The 21,853-nt window shown below is 37.1% G+C and overlaps 1 pseudogene; it reads left to right on the forward strand.

Moving 5' to 3' along the window:
• The first annotated feature begins 1,718 nt into the window (after positions 1–1,718).
• LOC142456180 (adenosine 5'-monophosphoramidase HINT1 pseudogene) lies at positions 1,719–17,762 on the forward strand (annotated as a pseudogene).
• Positions 17,763–21,853: the final 4,091 nt, after the last annotated feature.

Below are 21,853 nucleotides of genomic sequence, written 5' to 3' on the forward strand. Positions count from 1 at the left end.
GAACCAATTACAAGGAGCTACATGTGACCTCCTCCCTGAGGGATGGACAGCAGAAAAGTGGGTGAAGGGAGGCATCGGAGAGGGCAAGATATGACAAAATAATAATTTATAAATCATCAAGGGTTTAGGAGGGAGGGGAGAGCAGGGAGGGAGGGGAAAATGAGGAGCTAATGCCAAGGGCTTAGGTGGAAAGCAAATGTTTTGAGAATGATGAGGGTAAGGAATGTTCAAAGGTGCTTTATACAATTGATGTATGCAAGGAGTGTGATAAGAGTTGTATGAGCCCCCAATAAAATGATTTTAAAAAAAGAAGAAAAAGAGCAAAATAAAAAATAATTAATTAAAAACAAAAATAAAGTCATTCCTGGATGTGGCAAAGACATGTGGAGAACTTAAGACCAACAGATATAGTTTTCAAGATAAAGGACAGCCTTACTGCTCATATTTGTAATTTCCTGTTTGTTACATAAAGGTGAATCAATCGCTGTTTGAATAAATGCAGATAGCTGTGAATTACTAAAGACAATTCCATAAAGGGTAAATTGAAAGTCCTGAATTTTCTTATGTACCTCAAGTAATAGTGTTAAGTAGTTCAACTTGAGCAGCTTGTAAGTAGGGGGAATGAGAATCAGGAAAAAGATGTTTGTACTTTATTTATAGAGGAGAAGTCATGGTATGATGTCATATTTCAGCTTGAACTCAAAAAAGAAAGTGAAATTTTCTGCCAAATGAGAAAGTGTAAAGCTTTCTCCTTCACCATATGCCACAAGAGGGAAGAAGTATGTATATCTGTATGAATACTATATATCATGGAGAATACAGGCTGACCAGAACAGATCCTTCCTGGGTCAACGATAAAACAAAATCCAATACTTAATATTAAGGAAGAAGTGATTTGGTGCAAGAGATGAATTTGAAGTAGCAATTCCCTAATCACATGTGTCTCCAGACCTTCATATTTGCCCTCATCCTGGATCATTGAAGGTGCTTTTTAGTTTATCTGGAAGTTCTATTACCTGTGTGCCCTTATCTTCTTGTACTACAAATTATCCTTTAGGACCAATGTGTTTATAGATAGATAGATAGATGACAGATAGAGATGAAAAAGATCAAAAATTGATTTAAACTAAAATAGATTAGCATTTATCTTAATTCTAGACATCCTAAATGTAAATAAATTAAATAACTATTAGAAAGACAAGAAAAGTAGGCGCTCTTTACCAGAGGTGCACCATTAATATCATGACATAGAAGTAAAGGCAAAATAACAGATAAATTATATGCCATGAAAATACCAACTATACGAGAAAACAACACCAATCTTCTGGAGCAGCTGTACTGGCATCAGACAAAGTGGATATCAAAGAAAGAAGCATTATTAAAAACAATGGAAATATTTCATAATGATGATTGATCATCAACCACCAAGAAGTTGTGCAGCATACTAGATTACTTTCCCTGGCTCTCCAACACATGACCTTTGTAAGTCCAATCAAATGATTGGGTAGAAACATGCAAAATAGGTTATGTGAAATTCTAATACGGAGAATTGGTCAGTCTTGCCATCCCGCCAGGTAGAACATGAACCACCATAGAAATAGGACGTGAGATCTCATGACCATCCAGAAAGAAGAGCCAGGAGTGGAGTGTGTCCTTTGAACATAATATTGCTGCACAAAGAAGCCATAGTGGGTTCATTGACAGCAAACAAAGTGACGATGAGAGCACAAGACATGGCATCAGACTATTTGGTCCATGAAATGAGTGAAGCTGAGTGCCTCCAGGCAAGAGGCTGGCTTACAGAGTGGTGGTTTTTGTTATTGTTTTTGGGGTTTTTTTTTAAGCACTAAAAGACCCATGTAAGTTGCCCAAGTAGAACAAAAACTCAGGGGCTGTGTGGCTTAGGGATTGAGGACAGAGAAGTATACCTATAGGTGCACCTATGAAAAGGCACTGGTGACTGAAGAACTGCTCTTAATAATGGTGAGCATTCTCTGTAAACTCTCTGTCATTGCTGCAACAAGTTAATGAACCCTGCAGAGAAGCACAGTGCCTTTGAGGGATGGCAGTGAATGGATTGGTAAAGGAGATTAGAAGGTAGCAGCATAGGAATCGGCCTTGGGCTAGTAGTGATTCTCCTTCCCAATCATGTCATCAGAGATCAGATGCCTCTCCCACACGATTCCTGCAAATTGTAACCAGATCCAAATATATTAAAATTTGAAAGAAAGGCTTAAGCCAAGAGACAGACAAATTCATAATCCTAAAGAAAAAGATAACAGACTTTTCTCAGTAATTGAAAATATAGACAAAAATAAAGATGACTATAGATTAATATTAGAGAAATTTGATGTTATACTAAACCTATGTACCGAAATAATGTGTACTATACAATCTTTTCAAGAATACCTAGAAGAAAACTATATATTAAGAAAAAGCTATTGACAAATTACTCTAAATGAAATAAAAATGTACATTTTCTGACCAAAGTGAAATCCAGTTCAAAATCACCATCAATAATAGAAGTAGGAAAGTCAATAGTTTAGAATGTCAAACGCAACAAACTCATGGCCATCATGTTCATTTTAACTTGTAGCGACCCTATGGGACCCTTTGGATTTCTGATCTTTTAAATCTTTATGGGAATGGCCAGCTTTGTATTTCTCCTGTGAAAAAGTCAAATACGCATCTAAGTGTACATGCATAATAAATACACTAACAAATAGAAATTCGATTTTTAAAAGTATCCATCAAAAATGGTAGATGCAGTAAAGCTGGACTAAGAAGAAATGTAATAGCTTGAAAACAACATGTGTATATTAATATATTCATATATGTATAATTACACACAATAGCAATTTGAAGTCCACAGAAACAAAGAAGAATGATAACTATAGTTGATTAATTAGAATAAAATGGATTTGATTTTTTGAAAGACTTGTAAATGTACATACTCTTGATGAAACTAAAAAATAAACTATAAGCAAATAATTAGGGATGAATGGTTCAGATCATTAAAACTAACAAACTATAACAAGAAAACTCTCCTATACATAATTCTTTTTTTATACATAATGCTTTTATATCCTATCAGATTCCACCAAACATAACTAGATATCCAGAGGTTAAAAATAAAAATCAGCAATGATAACTCTGTGGAAGTTCATAGACATACAATTGAATTAAGTGGGAGAAAGAATCAGTAAAATAGATGACAAATCCCTTGGCACTAATCGAGGTATGAGCAGTAAATAGAATAAAGAAAAATGAAGACAGCTTAAGAATTAGTAAGATTTTAGTGTCCTAAAATGTCTCTAAAATATATAGAAACCTGTACTCTAATTCAATAACAAAAGAGACTTCTAACAAATAAATGGGCACAGGACATAAAGGGATACCTACACCAAAGACTTTCAGGTGGGAAAGAAACCATGAAAAGATGTTCATGATCAGTATCCTTTAGAGAGATTCAAAACAAAGCAATGAGATTACATCTCATCCTTCAAAAATAGATACTAATCCAAATGAATAAACAGATAAGCAAACAAATAGAAAACAACAGATGCTTGTGAGGCTGGGGAGAGATTGGAACTCTTAAAGACTACTGGTGGGATTGTAAAATGGTGAAACCCATACAGAAAACGGTACAGTGCTCACTCAAAAAGGTGCACATGATCCAGCACCCCCAGCTGGAGAAAGAGGAGCAGTGACATGAATTCATGCTGCTCTTAGATGCTGTTGAGTTGGTCCCAACTCATAGCAACCCTTTTGCAACAGAACAAAATTGTGGCATCTTCACAATTGTTCTTATGTTTGAGACCATCTTGTCTAAAATCGTCCTCTTTTTCACTTCCCGTCTGCTTTACCAAGCACGATGTTCTTCTCCAGGGACTGGTCTCTCCCGACAACATGCTCAAAGTCTTTAAGTTGAAGTATCACTGTCCTTGCCTCTAAGGAGTATTCGGGCTATACTTCTACCAAAACAGATCTGTTTGTTCTTTTGGCAGCCCGTGGTACTTGAAATATCCTTCAGCAGCACAATAATTCAAATGCATCCATTTTCCTTCAGGCTTCAGTATTCAACGGCTAACGTACGCATGTTACAGGGCAATCGAACATAACGTGGCTTAGGTCAGAATGAAACACTGCACAGTCCTGTGCCATCTTCACAAGGGCTCCCTTGCCGAAGCCCACTCGTGCAGCTACTGTACTATGTCAATCCATCTCATAGAGGCCCTTCCTCTTTTGTATCCCTCCACTTTAGCAAACATGACGTCCCTCTCCAGTTCCTGACAATATGTCCAAAGTATGCAAGACAGTCTTTCCCTGCGTGTGTCAAAGGATCACTCTGGCCTTACTCCTTCCGATACGGACATGGTCAATTACACTACAGAGCAATTTCAATACAGATCAGTTCCTGGACCCTTGGCTACTGCTTTCAGTTCAGCTTGGACCTCTTTTGGTGTCATTGGGTTTTGCTCCTATGCTACCTTTGGAAATGGTTGAATGCTGACTTTTTCTACTTGGCATAGTGACTGTATATTCTTTCAATTTCCTTCTAATGCTTCCTGAATCATTTGATATTTTCCAATAGTCTTTCAATATTGATACATGAGGCTTGACTTTTTCTTTATTTCTTTCATTTTAAGATATGCTGAGCTTAATGCACATATACATTAAAGTCTATAAGAGGCACAGCTATGGAAAAGTCTTAGATCTATTTAAAATGGTGGAGGACTGACTTACTTTCTGTGCTAAGGACCGTCCACTTGGAGGACATTAGGTCAATTGACATAATAGTGCCTGGACATAATCGTCTTTATCCTAGTTAACGAGCAACATCTGCATCTTCAAACCTTTGAGGGCTCTCTATGGTTCAACAATTGGTCTGTTTTCATCTGAAGCAAAGGAGAGTGAAAGAAATCAAAGATTAAGGATGAAATTAGTCCATAGCACTAATGATCCACAGGAACCATGATATCCTCTTGCTTAGGACCAGAGGAACTAGAGAGCACCCAGTTTCCACTGCTGTCCTCTCTTACTAAGGAGGCAACAGGTAGTCACTGTTGGAATGTGATGAAAATGGAGGCCCAAACTCAACTTCATAAAAAAGAACTGACTTGTGAGATTGATAGAGACTAGAGGAACCCCTGACACTATAGTTCATTATGATATGTTTTAAATCTGTAACTGAAGACAACCCTAGGACTTACATTGCAATCAAATAATAGGCTGGCATAAAGCATAAAAAATAACTCCCGTGAGCTGTGTGCTCTTTAGAGCAATGAACTACAGAAGACCAAGTGGACATTTGTCCCAAAGCGAAGAGGAGAAAGTAGGGTGGGGCCATGGAGATGTACGGTAAAGACCAGGGAGCTGCCAACACACTGTGTGATGAGCAACTGGTGTCATGGGGAAATTTGTGTATAAAGTGTTGAATGGGAAGCTAATTTGCTGTTTACATGTTTACATAAAACAAAATGTTTTAAAACAAAAAAAATTGTACTTAATTCTAAAACCAATTGTCTGTCCTCATTTCTCATTTGTTTGAACTATCAGTTAAGCCTTTTTATAATTAATTGCTATCATTTACCACCTCGTAGGGAAACATTTCAGAGTACAATGTGAACACTTGTCACAATTGTAACTCCATCCTGGTCATTTTGCCTCCTCAAGTCTTTTCTTTCTTCAGGGTATAAATTGAGCCCTGTAATAACCTTTTGATCCAGGTGTTAGGATCCCACTGAGCCACATCAGAGCAGATGCAGAACAATGCAAGGCTGCCTCTTGTCTCATCTCCTCTACTTTCTGCCTTGCTACCTCTAGCTTGCTGTTAACCACCTTCTCAGTTACCAGGAAGCCCAGATAAAGCTGGTGGAATGTAAGCAAGCAACAAATCATTTGATTTGGAGCTTCTTTATTACACATATAATTCATTTTTTGATCAAGAGGCAATTTATTTTTACTGAATCCAAGCCTGGCAGGATTTCAATAATTATATAGCAAACAAATTTCATCATTTTAAGTCATATTTTAAATGATTTATTTTTTCCTCCACAAACATTTTATTTTAACCTTTAAGCAGTCCGATCAGGTCATCATCATTTTAGTCTTGCTGCAGAGGAGGAGACAGAGGCTCAGGGAAATATCTGATCAGCTGTATAGTTCAACTGCACATATATCACTTTCTGATACAACATTCCTACAAAAATAATAATGAGAAGGCAGTATTGATTTTATGATTATGGCTGACAGAATGAACTGCATCGTTCTGTTTTTGTTTGAAATGAATTTTAAAGGGGAAGCACAGGTTCGACCTTTGCTTCAGAAGTAACATAAATGAAAAACTGAAATTACTTCTTTTTGATAACTATGCAACTGCTTTCTTCACTTAATTTTATATTTGAAGTAAAAAGTAGATTTTCTCTTTGCCAGCTGGTGAACAAAAATTTGTTAATATTTTTCTTTGTTTAACCAAGATAATTTCTCAGTTGGGTGTAATATTATATAACTATTATTATGTCTTCATAGATCATACATAAGAAGGTTTGGGGATAATACTTAAAATTAACCCCATATGCATTATATTAACATGAATAATCTTGCCAGTCATACATTATATGGTGATTAACTTTTCCTTCTCAAGAAACCATGTTTATTTCTCTAAAAAAAAAACAACCTGAAAGAAGACACGCATCTTAGCAAAAGATATAAGCAATTCTTTAAATAAGAGAAACTAACTGTTATCTTTCTGCTGGATATTTTATTACATACCAATTAAATATATGTATGGCAGGAGCACTGGTGTTTTAGTAGATTGTACATTGGGCTGCTAACTTTAAGGTCAGCAGTTCAAAACCACCAGCCTTTCTGTGGGAGAAATAGGAGTTCTACTCCTGTAAAGGGAAAAGTGCACAAATTCCTGGGCGAGGTCCATACCTAGTTTGTTGTTGTTGTTGAGTTCAGCAACTTGTAATCAAGGTTATTTTTCTTTAAAGTGGGTGGCTGGACAGCCCTCCAATGTAGAAATCACAAATTTACATTCCTCACTCTGTTTAAACATTCATCTGTGCAATAATGTATTCTCAGCACCATAGTAATGAAAATTACATCCATAGGTATGAAAAATTAGATGGAACTATGCTTGTACTATGTTTAGTTCTTTTCATGAAACGAACTTGACTTTTGATGAAATACTACATTTGTATTCCCTGGTGTTTGTTATTTCAGTAAACAAACATATAGCATAAAGAGGAAGAATGCCAAACAACCAGAGGGTGACATGTTGTCAGCCGTTTCAGCTTTGTGCTACACCCCAAAATGCCATGAGATATTATGTGTGAATTATGCATTTCCTGAAAGTGTTCAAAAAGCTATAAATATTGTCAGAAAATTGCTGTAAGTTCAGCAGAATCAGAAAGAGGTGTTTCTTTTTTATTTTTTTTAAAAAATAAATCATTTCATTGGGGGCTCTTAAAACTCATCACAATCCACACAGCCATTGTATCAAGTACATTTGTACATATGTTTCCATCATCATTTGAAAACATTTTCTTTCTACATGAGTCCTTGGTATCAGCTTCTCTTTCTTCCCTCCCACCCTTGTGAACCCTTGATACATTATAAATAATTTATCACTATTTTTATATATCTTACAGTGTCCAAGAAAGCGGTTTTTGAAAGATGAACATAACATGTTCAGAAAAGAAAACCTGCAGGATTCTAATATATCAAACAAATGACTATTATCTCATTGACCTGCCTCTTACAGAACTGGATCCCACTTCTACAGTGGAAAGATGGCTCAGGTTAAATAAAAGAGCTGATGGTGCTTAGATAAAAGCAAAGAATATTGTAAGTGAGGACATCAATCATGAAACAATATGGTTGTATCTTAAATAACAATTTTATTGTTTTTATCAGTTCTTATTTATTTTTCATTAAAATTTTTAAAATATTTCTTATAACAATCTAGTTTTATGTACCTCTTTCATTGTTCTTATTTAAGTTGTTAAACATATGAAATAATAAACTACCTTTTGGGATATCATATTTTTATATTAAATAGCCATTAGGGCAGCAAATTGGTTATTAAATTATTTTAATCTCACCACTGGATAGGAGACACATTCCAAGTAATGTGTTTGTCACTTTACCACGGTCTCAAATTTTTGGAATATTTTAGGGAATTGGGAGGTGGTGTGATTGAAATAAGATCCCCTGGTGGCTCAGTGGTTAAGTGCTTGGCTAACAACCAGATTGGTGAATTTGAACCCTCCAGCCTCTCTATGGGAAAAAGACGTGACAGTGTGCCCTTGTACTACGTTTTAACCAGGGAAACCTGATGGGGGACCAGTTCTACTCTATCTTATAAGGTCCCTGTGAGTCATATTTGACTTGTTGGCAATGCTTATTATTGTTGTTGAGAAATATGGTTGAGGAATAAACAGTTAGATGTTGAAATACTGGCTGAATTAAAAACAGTAAAGAATGATACATCAATGTGTGTGGTAGTTATATAATCTGTTGTCAATTTGAGACTTAAGAGTGAAGGGGGTAGAGCTTAGCTTGCCAATCAGGTCGCAGCTTAATGACCTCATTTGGAGGTGCTAAAGAGATAATAGCTCACTGGAGGCAAAATATATGGTCACTGTCAGTGAGGCTTGCTAGCTGTCAAGACACAAGGAGCTATGCTAGAGCCCTGGAGCTGAAGGAGCCATATGGAGACCCCTGCCAGGGGTGAGATACCTCTACCACCACTGGATTCACAAAGACTTTCTAACCAATGGCCTGTGATAGACCTGCATCTGGCATCATTACATGTGCTTTGTGAGTCTGAAGAGGAATTTATAGATTGATATTGGACATATGGGTTAATATTGGACTTATGGACTTGATCTAGACTTGGGTGGGATGTTTTCTCAATATTCAATTACTCTTGTATAAAAAGCTTTCTTATACACATATGAGTGTCTATGAATTTGTTTCTCTAGTCTACCCAGACTAACACATTATGGTACCAGAGAAACAAAACCAGGACATATATGATTATATATATACACATACATATATATACATATATATACACATACATATATATTGGTGTGTGTCTGTATATATATATATATATATATAAAATGAAGGATATAACAGTTAATTAGTCCACACAGATGTACAGAAAGCTCAGTTCAACTCACTTCCATGGAACAGTTAATATACTGGAAGTCCTTCAACTCACAGGGCCTGCTGGGTTCAAGGTCAAGGAAGCAGGCAGCTGAGTCTTCCTTAAGCCAAGGCAGACAGTCCGGCCACAGGCAGCGAACAGCAGGGTGGGTCACCAACAGTCAGCAGCTCAGGAGCTTAGCAAAGCAGGCCTGGATGGGATATTGAACTCAAACAGTGCAAGATGACAGGGTCTGCCAGCCTCAAGCTCAAGCGCTGACTACACCAGCAGTGTGACGAAGCTCAGTACTGAAGTACAGTCCTTTCAGTGATAGGATAATATCTGTATACCTACATGGAAGACCAGTTAACACTATATAAACATACATGTTAAATTTCAGGGCATCGAGGTCCTACTTGATCTTGTTTTTTCTGACCGAATATCTTAAAATTCTCAATGACCCCCAAACATTTCAACGTTGTTCCTGCCTTTAAAACTTTCCTTTTAGTTTCATCTGCCAGGAAAAATCTGGTCTCATGGAATCTAATCCCTGAGGATTGGATTCTCTCTTTCACTTAGCATATCACTTGATTCATGTCTTTGCACAGAGAACAATTTCCTGACCATATAAAGAAACTTCTAATCCTAGCCTTAATCTAAGAACAATTAGTTCTTCTGATGAGGCCCACTCTCGTGCTTGCCTTGATGAAGAGAGCACTGAAGTTACAGGTCCTGTAGCAAAGTGTGAGGAAGAAACCAGATGGTGCCCAGTCATCAGAAAGAATCATGACTGGTGTCTTAAAGGGTTATCTCAAAACAAGCGGCCATCTAACTGAGGCATCAATTGAGTCCACGCGGAAGAAGCACACCAGCCTGTGTGATCCATGACTTATAAATAATAAAATCCAAATCTAGAGGAGGGAGCAGTATTAGACCTTAAATTGGGAACATCTAACTTTCAGAGTGTTATGGATACCAAGGGAAGCCCAAAATCTATTTTCAGAGTCCATGTGAGGATTAAGTCTTTGCAATAAACAGCCTTGCAGGCTGGGAGGACTGTACAGGGGATGAGGGCAGAGCAGTTCAGTTAAAATGTATAAGGATCTACATGCGACCTCCTCCCTGGTGGACGGACAACAGAAAAGGGGGTGAAGGGAGACGCCAGATGATAGGGCAAGATATGACAAAATAATAATTTATAAATTATTAAGGACTCATGAGGGAGGGGGGAGCGGGGAGGGAGGGGAAAAAAGAGGACCTGATACAAAGGGCTGAAGTGGAGAACAAATGCTTTGAAAATGATGAGGGCAAAGAATATACATATATGCTTTACACAATTGATGTATATATATGTATGGATTGTGATAAGAGTTGTACGAGCCCCTAATAAAATGTTAAAAAAAGTAACACTTTATTATTTGATCTCCTTTTGACCCATTTTAAATTTGTCCCAGGTTTTAAGATTTCATGATTTCTCTTCTATTGAAATTTTTCTGTTCCACGTTGTCATTATTGCTATTTTTGTTGTTGTTTGTTTATTGTGTTTCATATGTTTCTTCAGTATATAAAATATTGGATGGTTAAATCTATATTATTAATCTATGGATTAATAATCATCTAGGGACATGGCAGGGGAGGTTGATGTGAAATGGTGTTAACAATAATGAGTACAAGGAAGTAGATGTTCTAAAATTGATTTTACAGCTCTTAATATGATTGAAATACTGAGTTGTGTGACAAGTGAATTATCTGCCAATGAAAATTAATTACTGAAACTATAAAAAAAGAAGAATCTTCCCTTCTCCATGTCCAAGTTTACTTTCTTTACAGCTATCACTACTTCTAGAGCATATGTATTTACTTGCTCGATTGCTAACCTGTTTCTCTGAACAGAATTCAAGTTTCATATGGCCAGTTTACTTTATTGCCTTTGGTATGTCTTGTGTACAGAAGATATTAATATGTATTTGCTGAATGGATCCATACTTAATTAACATTAAAAAAGAATCTTGTACTTTAGGGAACATTTCACTTGTTTTCTTTCAGGTTAAAACTGTTGATTCCATGTGACTGCTATGAACTCTTTAAAACTTTTGGAATCAGAGTAAATACTTTAAAATAATTGCAATTTAAAAATGTCATTCTTAAAATGTCACATAAAACACACTTTGAAAAATGTTGAATTTCAACAAAAGAACTTGTTTTATTTACTGAAAGAAATTGTATTTCCTAATTATTCCTTGCCTGGAGGACATCATGCTTGGTAAAGTGGGGGTGAGGAGGACAGAAACAGAGGAAGGACGTCAGGAAACGGAGTGACACAGTGGCTCCAACAGTGGGTGGAAACAACAAACCTCTTGTGAGGATGGGGCAGGACCAAGCGGAGCTTCCGTGTGTTGTTCACGGACCATTATGAGTAGGACTGGAACTCATGGCAGCTGACAAAAGCTCTTTTGAAAAAAAAAATACACGAACATTTTGAGTGTCTCAAAGTGGAAAAAAACTAAAAACAGATTTTAAATGGGTTATCGTAAGTTTATACTATATTTATTTCAAGAGGACTGAGTCACTGAGTGATAAGTGGTAAAGCTACAAATATTTTTGGTTTAGAATTCTGGAAAGCAAAGCTTTGGGAAATGAATAAAGAAGAGGGTGTCAAGGTTTTGGGTTACTAACTTCAAGCAGTACTTTCTTGATTTTTTTTTTCTTGATTGTTTCTAAGTATCTCTGGAGTTCCTTCATGGACATTTGTGAATTTCTACAATGGGTTGTAGCATGCCCAGCGTGAAAGGAATGGGGAAGGAAGTGCTGTTTCTTGAAATGGCTAGCTCAAGTTGAGCATGAAAGTATGAACTAACCAGGCACCATTCTGTCAATTTTCCTCTCATTTCCTGTGTTTCTAAGGATGCGTACAACCCAAGAGGATGGATGGATGCTATTAGTAATCTGTCATGGAAAGAAATTGATTTTTTTTTTGAAATTTAAAAAATTCATCTCACCCAAGTGCACTTTGGTACGTTATAGAAATGGAATAGCTCAATAATTTATAAACACTAAGTTCAAAGCTGGGTAAAGGCAATCAAATAAATTTCTTAGATGGTCCAGGTGTGATTAGAAAATAGGAAAATAAGAGAATGTTAGAAATAGTCATCCCATGTAAATTCTTGTTTGTTATTATTAATGTGTCTTATAACTAACTTCATAGTGGCTGATTGTCCAGATACCTGAAACAGTCACTTTAGTAAAAGTATCAGGCAGCAGATATTTTTCATTATGAATCATATAGATCAAAAATCAAAACTATGTTGTCAAGTATGGGGGCCATTTAAGATTTTGATTACTCTGGTGTTTTGACTGTTTAAAGGTGCTTTGTCTTTGAAATGTAATTTCTGAAAGGTAGATTTAGTCTTGAAATCCTAATTTTTAAACTAGAAGCCTACACAATAAATATATCGACTGAGCTTCCTCCCTGACTACATTTTTTTCTTTCATAATTCATCTTCCTTCTTTTCTCCTTTCTGAATAATTTACCTTAAAAGCTAGAGGGTAGAGCCAAGGAAGACCTGCTTCTAGGTGGAGGGACCCGTGAATGATCCTTCTGGTTGTGGCTAGATCTTCAATTAGGAAACTGACCATGGATTGATGCTTAAGATACAAAAGTGGCCCTAAGGGGTGGTGGCCTGGTAGGATCAAATCATATGAATTGCATAAGGGATAGTGATCAAATAAACCTTGGACTATATCTAACAAATATTTTACTGAAAGTTTATATCTATCCGTACTGTATTCAGAACCATGGGAGTTAGATATCTTATTGCCACAGAAGTACAATCATGAAAAGGTGAAAAGCTCAAACAAACATTATTGTACATCGCAATAGGATGTATCAGGAGGAACACCTGATTTTCAGTATGTAAGGATCCCTGGTGTTGCAGCAGATGAGTATGTGGCTGCTAATCAGGTTGGCAGTTCAAACTTACCAGCCACTCCACGGAAGAAATATGTGGCAGTCTATTTCTGTAAAAATTTGCAATGTGGGGAATGCTATAGAGCAGTTCTAGTCTAGCTAATAAAATCCCTGTGACTGCCTATTCTTGACAGCATTTATCAAAGATAGTGCAGTACTGAGGAGTGTTTTATTCTGTAGCTCCTTGAGTCTCTATGAGTCGGATCTGACTTGTATACACGATGTATTTTCTTAGTTTGATCCACTGTAATATGATCCCATTAGCAGTGGGCCTGGTCACAGTGACCATTGGATCATAAGAGCAGACAAGAGTTAAGATATTGGTTTCTAAAGTATCATTCTTCATTAAGAAAATGAAAAAAAAAACCAGCAACCAAGAAAAAACAGCAATGACAACAACCACAAAAACAGTTCCGAACTTCAAAATAATTCTCCAAGGACAGCAGCATGCATCACAAACAATGACCTAGAATCTTATTGCTCTGGAGATTACGAGAGTTCTCTAAGAATTATGGAGATGTATTAAAAGTGTAAAATACAATTGAAGGGCTCCAAGTGGACAAAACGGATACAAATGTTAACTGTTGTTAGGTGTCATAGAGCTGGTTCCAATTCACAGCACAACAAAACAAAATACCTACTGATCCCGCACCATCTTCACAGGTACGTTTGCTCCCGGTTGTTGCAGCCATGGTGTCAATCGACCTCGTTGCAGACTTTCCTCTCTTTTGCCGCCTCTCCACTTTACCAAGAACGATGTCTTTCTCCAGAACTAGTCTCTGCTTATAACATGGTCAACGTGCATGAGATGAAATCTTGCCATCCTTCCTTCTAAGGAGGACTCTGGATGTACCTCTTCTGAGATAAATCTGTTCTTTTGGCAGCCCGTGGCACTTTTAATCTTCTTCACTATTGGATATTTCACCAATGATTATTTTCATTTGTGGTTCTTAATCTTCCTGTCTCAATGTCTAATGTTCCCATGTGTATTAGGCAGTTCCCTGTCAACGTACTGAGGAAGCTGCTGTTGGATGATCTTCAGAAAAATTTTACTCATATGAGATACAAATTATATTGGTCTCTATTTTTGATCATTTTCTTGGGTCACCTTTCTTTGAAATGGACACAAACCTGGATATCTGCCAGTCAACTGGCCAAGTCCATTGGACTCCCAAGTTTCCTGGCATAGACGAGTATTTCCAGTGCTTCATTGATCTGTTGAAACATTCAAATGGCAAGCCCTCGATTGTTGGAGCCTTGTTTGGGGCCACTGCTTTTAGTTCAGCTTGGACTTCTTCCTTCAGTACCATTGGTTCTTGCTTTTGTGACCTCTTGAAATGATTGAATGTTGACTAGTTTTGGTACAATGTGTCTTCTTTCCAGCTTCTTTGGATGTTTTCTGGATCATGCAATATTTTGTGTACAGAATCTTTTAATATTGTCATTCAAGGATTGAATTTCTCTTAGTTCTTTAAGACATTCTGAATGTGTCTTTCCCTTTGCGTTTTCAAACTCTAGATCTTTTAGTCATTTTATTTTTAAATTTTATATTTTCTTTTTCAGATGATGTTTGGAGTTTTCTGTTCAGTTCTTTGACTTCATCATTTCTTTCATTTGCCTTAGCTGGTCTATGCTAAAGAGCAAGTTCCAGAGTCTCTTCTGACATCCACTTTGATCTTTTCGTTCAGTCCTGTATTTTAATGCCCATTTGTTTCCTTCGGATATGATGTCCTTAATGTTCTCCCCAGCTCATCAAGTCTTCTGTCACTAGTGTTCATTGAGTCAAATCTGTTCTTGGGATGTTTTCAAAATTCACATGGGATAGACTTAAAGTTGTATTCTGGCTCTTATGTGCTTGCTTTAGTTTTTTGTTTATTTTTCAGCTTTAACCTGAACTTACGTATGAGCAATTGGTGATCTGTTCCACAGTCAGCCTCTGCCCTGGTCTAAGATTCTCTATTATCTCTTCCCACAGATGTGGTCAATTTGATTTCCATTTTAAGAAGTCCACACGTAGAGTCACATTTTATGTTCTTGAAAATAGATCATTCCTATGAACAAAATTGTTGGTGCTACAAAATTCTATCATGTGATTTCTAGCTTCATACTTTCCAAATAGATTTCTGATTGAAGTCATTAAAAGAATTCCTCAATTTCTTCATTACTAGCTTTAGTGATTGGTGAATAATTTAGAATGATAGTTGTATGATTGTATTTCCTTGTATAAAGCAATTAATTTAATAGAAGAAAATATTTATACATTGAGGGAGTGCTTGAGTACAGGCCCAAGGTCCTTCCGCCACCTTAATACTAAACCTATAAATATAGGCACATAGATCTATTTCCCCATCCTCATATATATTTGCATATGTACATGTCTTTGTCTAGACCTGTATAAATGCCCTTTGCCTCCTAACTCTTTCCTCTACTTCCCTTGACTTTCCTCCTGTCTCACTATCGTGCTCCGTCCCCACCTGGGTTTCAGCTATATCTCTTCGTTATCTTACCCTTGATCATTCTCTACCAGCCCTGCCACACCCACCTCACCACCAATTTGGATCCCTTGTTGTTCCCTCCACCCTTCTGGTACCACCACTCTCACCACACCTGGTCCTGAGGATACTTGCAGCTGTTTCTTCGCACTTTGAGTCCTGCCCCATGAGCAATTAAGATCCCAAAGGCGTTACTCCCTATGGCTTTCACTTCTTTTACATCATTATGAACAATTCTATTTTGTGGAGGCATCTCTCCCTGTCATATTTTGAGTGCCTTCTGACCTGGGGGACTTATCTTCTGGCGCTATCTCTGGCCATGTTCTCTTTTGGTTCATTAGGTTTTTGAAAACTACATATGTTTAGTTCTATCCATGGGGTTTTCAATGCCTACTTCCTCTGATGGACAGCCTACTCCTTCCTCTTAATCTGGAAGCTCTGCTGAAACCTGTTTACTGGCAGACGCTGCTGGTATTTGAAAAACCAGTACCATAGCTTTCAGCCTCACCGCAACACACATGCCACTACAGTAAGACGAACTGACAGACAAGTGGTGAGCACTGACAGCAACATTTGATGATGACATTTGATGGTTTAGTGATAGTGGGGCATCATGTTGAAAAACTATTCTAAAAGCTTACAGGGAGAAAAAGTGTATTACTCTTATAACTTACTATTTCTTATGAATTTGAATTTATTTCCAAAGAAAAATGTTAAGATAATCTAGTGACTACATTTTCTGGAAGATAAGGGAAATATTTCCAAGTATAAGCAACCTTAGTAGTGCAATGACTAGGCTTCTCCCAGAAGGGCTGGAGCTTCTAACTCACCCAGGAAATCCACAGGCCACAGGCCTGGTGATTGTGTCGGCAACGATTACAGTCCAGCAAACCCACTGAGGCAGTTTGATTCTTTCACGAGGTGTTTCTATGAATTAAAAATCGACCTGCTGGCATGGAACATTTATGGGTCTCAATATTTATACTGGGAAAATAAAAGAGAATGTGTCTTTCCCTTGTTTGCTTTCCAGGTATAAGCATGTTCAAGTTATTTGGAAGCTAAGCTATTGTGATTCGTAAGGAAGGTTTAATTTAGTCAGTCATAGGGAAGAATTCGCTTCCATTTCTGATATGTTAGAAAGACGTACAGAAATGTTCGGCCCTGTAAAACACTTCAAGCACCTCAGACCTTCAAATGCAGCTGTTAGCACTTTCACTTTTCACTGCAGCCTGGAGACAGGCCTCTGCAGAAGAGAAATGTGGCTTAAGGCGTGGACAGGGGAAGCAGTATTGGCAAGGGAGAGAGGCTGGCGTATTCACAGCACAATTCAGTCATGATTTGGAACTGTAAAGCATAACAGTTAAAAATTGTGGATCTATTTTGTCAGTATTATATCAACTCTTATCTATTTTTAGACCACAAATAGATTTGTGATTTCTTCAGGTATTTAATATTTTTTTCTTGTCTGACTTGAAATTTAAATGTTTAAAAGGTGGAATTTCCTAAGACTCTGATGGGAATCTGTAGTTTTTGACTCTTTGCTAGGTCATTCGCAAAGCTTTCCTCAGAGTCTAAATCTTGTGAACAGGATTTTTATAAAGATAAAGGATGGCTTTAATAATTAAATTGTATACTTATGACATATTTAATAGAGAAAATGAATATACAAAATGGCTTTTTCTTGAAACAAATTCTTTAAAAAATATTGATATGCTGTAATTGTCATATATTATCAGGATCTTGGACTATGTTTAATAGTTATTTGCACATGAGCTAGCCATGGCTCAGGTCGCCGGACCTGGTGGCACAATCTTAGGAAAGATCATCCACACAAAAAATGCCAGCCGAAATAGTTTTTGAGGATGACTGATGTCTTGCTTTTCATGGTATTTCCCCGCCATCACCAATACATTTTCTGGTGATATCTAAGAAATCTATTTCCCAGATTTCTGTTGCAGAAGATGATGATGAATGGCTCCTTGGACATTTAATGATTGTTGGCAAGAGATGTGCTGCTGATCTTGGCCTGAACAGGGGTTTTCGAATGGGGGTGAATGAAGTTTCAGATGTAGGACAGTCTGTCTATCATGTCCATTTTCATGTTCTTAGCGGTCGGCAGGTGAATAATCCTCCTGGTTAAGCATGATTTCAGGGATACATATACCTTTACTAGGCAATGATCAGATTAGCAAGTTCAAATGTATTAAACAGTACCCTTAAATTTGCCTGTGTATGGAGAGATGATGGAAATAATGGGGGGGGTGTAGCCCATATGTATTAAAAGACATTTTTGAATGGTTTAAAAAAATGGAAAAAAAGATTTAACTGCACACAAATTCAGTGTGTGATTTATTGGTATTAAATAAGGTTTATCATATGAGATTGACAGTAAGTGAAATTATTAAATAAGAGCATTAATCATTCAACATAACCATCTTTGCAAATTGATGAGTAGATCTGGCTTTTGCCTTAATTTGCAAATGCTTCATTCCTACTCATTTTGGTTTTTCCTTCCACGTATTTACTGGCTGTTTACATTTATTCTGTTGTCAGTTGTTTATTTATAGCTATTTTAGCTAGATTCCCTGATAGTCACTTTTATGATTTCATTTAAAAATGAGATTCTTCAAGCCATTTGAAAGCAATTTTATTGTTGGGTATAAAGTGATATATAACTTCATACTTTAAAAAATTAGCTTCTATATTAAAGGGTTGTTATGGATTGAGCCTTGCTGGTGTGGGCTATGTGTAGACTGGTGACCGCAAGGTCAGCTGATCGAACCCATCAGCTGCTCGGTGAAAGACAGGACATCTGTGACAGTGAAGATTGACCTACCTGCCTCCTGCCTTTGAGTGGCTCCCAACTCACCATGACCCTGGATGACTACCTTTTTGAAAAGTCCAAGGGCAGTTGGGTCCTGTTGAGATGTTTTGCATCTGAATCAACTCAATGGCAGTGGGTGTGGTAGTTTCATCTTTACTTGCTTTACTCCCCCCTGTTTTCCTCAGGGTTCTTATTGTGGTTGCTGTTCTTCTGCATGAAAAGCTGAATAGCACAGGGGCCACATCTGAACTCCTCAGATAGCACAAGGGGGAAGGAGAATCCAACTCTCTATCTACCCAAAGGCAGAGGTCAGATAAGCCTCCACCCTCCAATTCACTTTGCCTTATTCTTACACTGACTCTACAGCCTGTAACACTCTGCTCTGCTCAGCCAGATAATCCATTGCAATGGCCACACAGAACTCACAGATCCTACTCACCATTACAGGGGGCTTTTAGGGAAGTTGGAGCTCTGGTGGCTTGGTGGTTATGTGTTGGGTTTGATCCACAAGATCAGCAGTTCGAAACCACTGGCTGCTCTGCAGGAGAACGATGGGCTTTCCGCGCCCTTAAGAAGTTAAAGTCTCAGAAACCCACAGGGGCAGTTCTCTCCTGTCCTATAGGGTCACTTTGAGTTAGCATTGACTGGATAGCAGTGAGTTTGGCTTATTAGAGAAGTTAACAGGTTATGATAATTCAGAAACAAAAGATATTAAGGACACAACCCTTTGTTTACAGAAGTGCCTCTTCTCAGTCATGCCAGCAGCCATATCAGTTTGGGCCCCAACTTCTCAGTCATATGTACCTTTTTTAAAAAAAAAACATTTAATTGAGGGCTCATACAGTTCTAATCACAATATATACATCCATCCACTGTCAGTGTTTACATTTTTTTCTTTTTTTACATTTTATTAGGGACTCATACAACTCTTATCACAATCCATACATATACATACATCAATTGTATAAAGCACATCCATACATTCATACCTTTAACATCTGTTTTTTTTCCATGGACCAGGAAACCTACTGCTCTGTCTCATGGTTTTCCTTGGCTCCTCAGCTCTCTCACAGTCTCAGTACAGTGACTTTTGCTGCCTTTGCCATTTTTTTCACTGTAGTCAGAGATTTTAACTGTGCTCTGCTGGCAGCTCTTCTTTCTTGCCATAGAGTTCCTTTGTTCTTGCGTCTGAGATGGCTCATTCTGCTACCCCACAATGGAGACATTGACCAATCCCCATGATAGCTCTCTACACCTTATTTTGCATGTCCTCTGCTAGTTACTAGGAGCCCTGGTGACACAGTGAGCTACATGTTGGCCTGCTAAGGCAAACAGTTCAAAACCACCAGCTGTTCCTGCAGAACAATATGAGGCTTTCTGGGCCTGAAAGGATTGTCAGACTTGGAAACCCATAGGAACAGCTCTACTTTACCCTACAGCATTGCTACGAGTCAGTATTGACTCAACAGCACAGAATGTTTGCAATCCAGTCCTCGGGTGTGTGTTACAAAGACGGTCGATAGAAGAGGCTTACCAGGAATTTTTATGTCATTTTTCATTTCATATTTAACAAAGCAAGCATTTGTCCGTTAGTTGGCCTTGAGGATAATTTAGTGACATTTATACACTTTAAAATGCCATGTTCTCATGGTAAATTTTCTTAAAGTACAACTATAATTATAGTCCTAACAGAATTGATCATTTTATATAGGATTCCTTTTAAATCTTTCAAATATTTGTCACATTTAATATTTCTCAAAATATGTCTTTGTCATTTCTTGATAAAAAATATGGCTGGTTGACATTTACCACTTTGAGATTCATCTGGAATTTCTATGCAAAATAACATTCAAATGATTTTGTGACGTTTTATGAATATCTAAAAGACAGACTTTTATTTATACAATTATTAATACTTTTTCTTAATTATACTTTGCATCTTTGTGCCATCTTTTGTTTCTTTATTTATTTGTGTATTTTTGTCAATGTCTAATAGAGTGAGGATAAATTTGCTGCGAAAATGCTTTGCCATATATTTTAATATATCTAAAAGTTTTCTCATGAACTTCTTAATATTTAGCACATATAATGATGGCTGTTTTACATTCATCACCTCTTATAATTTTCTTAATTTTGAAGCAATCTTGAATTTACACAGAATTTTTAAGTGCAGTACAAAGGACTTTTTATGAACCATTTGACACTATGCTGCTGATCTCGTGTGCTGTTTCCCCCTGAACACTTTAGTGTGTACTATTCTATAACATAGCTACAGGAAAGCTATTAATTATGAAATTAGCATGGAAACATTATTGTCATCTAATCTTCATATTCCTTTAAAATCCATTGTATGTTCCACAGGAGATAGAATATCAAAATATCAAATCCAGTTGAGAATAACACACTTCCTTTTTTATCATTTTAATCTTCTTAAAATATGAAGTATTTTTTTAGTTTTTCCTTGATTTCATGACTTGACATTTTATGAGATTATTGTTGTGCGCCGTCAAGTCAGCTCTGATTCATAATGACCCTGGAAGACAGAGTAGAATTGGCTCCCAGGGGGTTTAATGCTGTAAATCTTTATGGAAGTAGACGTTTGTATCTCACTCCATGGCTGATGGGTGTGCACTGGTAATATTTTGCTTAGTAGCCAAAGCCTCATCTACCATACCATTAGGGCTGCTTTCAATGTTGTTCTACAGTTATTTGGAGATTTTCTGACGTTCTTTCATGATTGTATTCAGCTTTTCATCTTTTCATAGAAGCAATATTAAAAACTTGTGATTTCATTGTACTTGAGTGTCACATGATTTTAGCTTACCTTATCTTATTTTTGATGAATTGATTAAGGTGGCATCTGTCAGACTGCTTTACCATAAAGTTATTTTTAATGGTGGATTAGTGTTTTGTGGAGAGATCTTTTGAAAGATTGTAAATACCTCGTTCATCAAGTTTAAATTTTATTCATTTATTAATTTATATCATGATGGACTTGTGGTTTGTGGATTTATAACAACTTTATGACTTATCATCCATTACTACTCCTATTTATATAAATGCTCAATGTGTCCCCAGTTTGGCTGCTGGTGTCTCCTTTTGAATTTACTCATATGTCTTCTTAACTTCCTCCATGATAATTTGAATAGTATCTTGCTTCTGGCACAGATAATCCAGATTCATCTTGTGCTTTCCCCACAGTCCTAGAACCATCCCTTTCCACAAGACTTTCTCAAAGAGATAGGTATGTGCTTTCATTTCTGTTTAATTGAAAGCTGGAGGGGGCTTGACCTGGTCACATGAAGTAATGGCATCAAAGCTGCCCTATCGTTTTGCAAAATCACCATGCCACCAAACACAACTTCTTTTTGTTGTCAATTCCACAGCCATGATGAGTCTCACTATTT

Source organism: Tenrec ecaudatus, chromosome 9 (assembly GCF_050624435.1).
Source record: "Tenrec ecaudatus isolate mTenEca1 chromosome 9, mTenEca1.hap1, whole genome shotgun sequence".
Lineage (NCBI taxonomy): Eukaryota > Metazoa > Chordata > Mammalia > Afrosoricida > Tenrecidae > Tenrec > Tenrec ecaudatus.